Below are 5516 nucleotides of genomic sequence, written 5' to 3' on the forward strand. Positions count from 1 at the left end.
AAGCATGTGGGTAGTATTTGGAGAACAGTAAGTGGTATATTGCGTGGAAAATAGATGGTAAATGGTATTTTTCCAATTTGTGCGATTAACCTAAGCTGGTGACACGTATCATGGGAAAACCACTTTTCTCGCGTGCTCTCAACCTCATATCGGTCGAGCAAGAATTCACGCGAGATTGTGCGATAACCGTTGGATCGAATGGGACAGATCGACGGTGGGGATCGTTCGGCTAGTTGGCGCATGATACGACGCAATATTCATTGGATCTGAAAAAGTCAGATCAACGATGGAGATTGAAGCGCTCGGGGAGTAAGAAGTCAAAGTAAGACCGACGGTGATTGGTTAGACAAGCGGGACTCTCAGGAAGAATACATGTATATAATATTATTAATGCGCAGCTGATTGGTTTTTAAGTGAACCATTAGTCTAATTCTAGACTACCACATCAATTTTGGTAACCATCCACATCATTTGGTATCAGAGCCCAAGGATTAAGTCTGCTACAGTAAACATGGCACCTAGGAGAGGAGCTGACATAGGTCAGAGGAGACTTGTAGCGAATGCAGTTCTGTTGGAAGAGATTCGAAACTTGTGCACAAGGATGGAGACAATGGAAACTACTCAAAGGAGAGCACCTGATGAAGGAGATGTCAGTGCTGCAGAAGAATCATCCGAGGAAGAAGAAGAGGAGGAAAGTGAAGCTACCAAAGTTCTCAAGATATTGGCCAAAGTAAGTGGAAGAACAAATGTGGAAATACCTTTGTATGATAGGAATCTCAATGTAGAAGAGTTGATGGACTGGATCAGTTCATTAGACAAGTATTTCGACTATGAGGAGGTTGATGATAAAAAGAAGGTGAAATTTGCAGTTACCAGATTGAAGGGTCATGCAGCTATTTGGTGGGATGAATTACAAACATCCAGAGTAAGAAAGGGGAAGCCCAAGATCAAACAATGGGATAAAATGGTGAGTAGATTGAAAGCTAAATTTATGCCAAAATATTATCAGTTAAATATTTTCAGGCAATTGCAAAATTTGAGACAAAAAGGAATGATTGTCAAAGAATATACATAAGAATTTTATAAGTTAAGCATTAGAGCAGGACATGTAGAGGATGACGTAGAAAGGGTAGCTAGGTACATCAATGGCTTGAGATATGACATATAGGATGAAATCAACTTGTTGAGTCTGAAGACAATTGAAGATGCCTATCAAGCAACTTTGAAAGCAGAGGAGAAGATGTTGAGAAAACAAAATCAGAGGAACAAAGGTAAAATTCAGCAAGAGGTAGAGGAACTGCCAGATCAAGATTTCAACATCCTCGGGGGGAAGCAGGAGGTTCAAGTAGTAGACCACCATAGAGAGGAGACTTTAGTAGAGGGAGATTTGCACCCAGAGGAAGAGGCTGAGGAAGAGAAATTCAGTGTTATACATGTGGAGAATGGGGACATGGATCATGGGATTGTCCTCATAAAAAGCAACAAATCAGCAAAATGTGAATGTGGCTAAGGCAAAGGAAGAAAAACCTTAAATTACAAATAAGAAAGAATCACCTGAAGTAGGAGAATCTTTTTTATTGAAAAGGGTATTGCTTAAAGCAGAGAAAGAGACAGGAGAACCAACTCAGAGGAAGAGTTTATTCAGAACTACATGCAAGTCCAAAGGAAAATGTTATCAAGTGATAATTGACAGTGGAAGCACTGATAAACTTGTTTCTACAGAAATGGCGGACAAGTTGGGATTAGTGAAAACAGTACACGCTACTCCTTACAAAGTATCATGGCTACAAAAAGGACATCAACTTATTGTGACAAAACAATGCAAAGTAGAAATCCGGATTGGTACCTACAAGGATGTGGTATTATGTGATGTAATGCCAATGGATGTATGCCATGTATTGCGGGGAAGACCTTGGCAGTTTGATAAAAAAGCCATTCATGATGGTAGAAGAAACACATATACCTTGGAGAAGGATGGACTGAAGCATACATTGCTTCCATTAAAAGATGAAGCAGATAAAGGAACAACTGGAAACAATGTTATGTTGATGAGTGGAAAGGAGTTGTTGCAAGAAGTTGGAAAAGGTGAAGAAATGCATTTTGTTGTCATAAGGAGACCTAAGGTAATTTTGAATTTTACAAACTTAGATGATTTATCTAAAGAAATCAAAACTCTGTTGAATGATTTTGCTGATATTATTGTGGGTGAGTTGCCAAATGCATTGCCACCAATCAAGAGTATTAGTCATCACATTGACCTGATACCTGGAGCAAGTTTGCCAAACAAGTAGCATACAGATTGACTCCTCAGGAGAATGCAAAATTTGGGAGACAAGTGCAAGAATTGATGGATAAGGGATTAATCAGAGAGAGTCTTAGTCCATGTGCTGTACCAACGGTACTTAGTCCAAAGAAAGGAGGTGAGTGGCGCATGTGCACAGACTCCAGAGCCATCAACAAAATCACAATCAGGTATCATTTTCCTTTACCACGAATGGATGATTTAATGGATTGTTTAAGTGGGTCAAAGTATTTTACTAATATAGATATGAAAAGTGGATATCATCAAATAAGGATTAGAGAAGGAAATGAATGGAAGACTACATTTAAAACAAACAGTGGGTTGTATGAGTGGTTAGTGATGCCTTTTGGACTCACTAATGCACCCAACACATTCATGAGATTGATGAATGAAGTCTTGAAGGAATATGCAAGCAAGTTTGTCATTGTTTATCTTGATGATATTCTAGTTTTCAGTAGAATCAAAGAAGAACATTTGGAGCATCTTAAGTTGATTCTAAGAACTCTGCAGAAAGAGAAATTGCTGATAAATCTGAAGAAATGTAGTTTCATGAAAGAAGAATTAATCTATTTGGGATTTGTAGTTTCTAAAGAAGGTCTAAAAATGGATCCAGAGAAAGTCCAAGCAATTTGGAACTGACCTATTCCAAGAAACATATTTGAGGTAAGAAGCTTTCATGGTCTTGCAAGTTTTTATAGAAAATTTATCAGAAATTTTAGTCAGATTTGTGCACCAATTATTGAAACAATCAAAGAGACTAATCAGCCATTCAAGTGGACAGAAGCAGCAGACAGAAATTTTAAGTTGCTGAAGAAGAAAATTACAGAAAAAACAGTTTTAGCTTTGCCTGATTTTGGAAAAAAATTTCAAGTTGAAACTAATGCTAGTGGAGTTGCAATTGGAGTAGTTTTAAGTCAGGAACAAAGACCAATAACATACTTTAGTGAGAAACTAAATGAAGCTAAGAAGAAATATTCTTCTTATGATAAAGAATTTTATGCTATTGTGCAAGCTTTAAAAAAATGGATACATTAATCATGCATTGCAGTGTATAAACAAGCAACCAAAAATGAATCAAAAGTATGCCAAGTGGGTAGAGTTTTTACGGAGTTTTAATTTTGTGATAAAACATACAAGTGGTAAGTTGAACAAAGTTGTTGATGCTTTAAGCAGGGTAAATTTCATTTTGCAAGAATTAAGTGTTGGCTTTGTAGGATTTGAAGAAATGGTTGATATGTATAAAGATGATGCAAAATTTAAAGATATTTATGTTGTTGTACAAAATATGACAGTTCATAATAGAAGCTAGTGGTTAGATTATCTTATCCAAGGAGGTTTACTATTTAAAGGTAACAAACTGTGCATTCCCAAATGTTCTATGAGGGAAAACATAATTAAGGAGAAACACCGTCTAGGGTTATCTGGGCACTTTGGACAAGACAAAACCTTTGCTCTGGTAAATGTTTTTTACCACTGGCCAAAGATGCAAACTGATGTTAAGAAATTTGTTGAGAAGTGAAGGATCTGTCAGCATGCTAAGGGGAGAAGCCAAAATACAGGATTGTACCAGCCATTACCAATACCAGACCGACCATGGGATGTAGTTAGTATGGATTTTGTTTTGGGATTACCTAGAACTCAAAGAGGAAATGATTCCATTTATGTTGTGGTAGATAGATTTTATAAAATGGCACATTTCATTGGATGTAAAAAGACTAGTGATGCAACACATATTGCTAATCTATTTTTTTAGAAGTTGTAAGGTTACATGGATTGCCTATAAGTAATGTGTCTGATAGGGATACAAAGTTTTTTGGGCATTTCTGGAGAACTCTTTGGAAGAAACTAGGTACCAACCTTAGTTTCAATTCAACATATCACCCTTAAACATATGGATAGACCGAAGTGGTAAACAAAAGCTTGGGAAACATATTGAGAAGTTTGGTGTATCAAAATCCTAAGCAATGGGATTTTGCACTTGCTCAAGTTGAGTTTGCTTATAATGACACTCCTAACTGGAGTACTGGGATGAGTCCCTTTTAGATTGTTTTTGGGATGAATCCAAGAGGTGTGTATAAGCTCATAAATTTGAGCAAACAGGAGACAAGAAGTGCAAAGGCTAAAGAGTTTGCAGAGCAGATGCAGAGACTGCAAGAAGATGTCAAAGACAGATTGCAGGAAAGCAGCGGCAAATACAAACAAAGAGCTGATATGAAGTGAAAGGAAAAATAATTCCAAGTGGGAGATCTAGTGATGGTACACTTTCGGAAAGAAAGGTTTCCTGTTGGGACTTATAATAGACTAAATATGAAAAAGATAGGGCCATGCAAAATTGTGAGGAAGTTTTCAACCAATGCTTATGAAATTGAGATGCTAGAAGGGATTGGAATATCACCTATCTTTAATGTTGCATATTTATATCCATACAAGGAGACAGAGACAGAGATACAAAATGAACCTGCAGAAGATGAAGGATAGACTGTACATTAACAAATGCCTAAAACAGTCAAGAAGGAGGTGGAAGTTGTTATGGAGAAAAGAGTAACTAAAAGAACCAGAGGACATGTTTATTTACAATATCGAGTCAAATGGAGGGGAAAGCCAATGGAGGATACCAGTTGGTTGACAACAACAAAGTTGCAGAAGTATGGATTAAACCCTGAAAGTCTGATGGATGTTTCTTTTCTTCCCCGGGAGTCTGATGCAGGAGCATCCGGACTTAGCCAGCAATGTGATTGTATGTTCACATTTTGTGGCTAACATGAGATGAATTTCATTGACCTGAGTGGTCAAAATCAATTTAGTAGAGAGGGTTGGATCTCTCGAATTAATCTTTATCTCAATTATTGTAATAATTAAATCATTGTATTATTTTTAGAACAAGAGATAAGTGTTAGGATAGGTGTGTATCAGAGCTTGAGAAAATGGATTTAATAATTGAGCTGATAAAAATAGAGACTGAGTTGTCAATGTTGTTAGGATAGGATTCGATCATAACAGAAAGGAAAAGAATGTAATGAGATTTAGATGGAATGATAGAGTGAGAAAGCGAGAGATTGAGAGAGAGAGATAGGGTTGTAGAGTGAGACAGAGGTCAGACAAATTGTTGTAATCGAGCCGAGAGGGCCAAGACTCTGTAATTTCTATATTATTGAATAATTGATTAAGTGCGGTGTTGTGTGTTATTCTTGGTGCAGAATTTCTCTTGAATCTG

Source organism: Pinus tabuliformis, chromosome 3_1, assembly GCF_031772625.1.
Source record: "Pinus tabuliformis cultivar Carrire ecotype Pingquan chromosome 3_1, CPIR1, whole genome shotgun sequence".
NCBI classification, from domain to species: Eukaryota; Viridiplantae; Streptophyta; class Pinopsida; order Pinales; family Pinaceae; genus Pinus; species Pinus tabuliformis.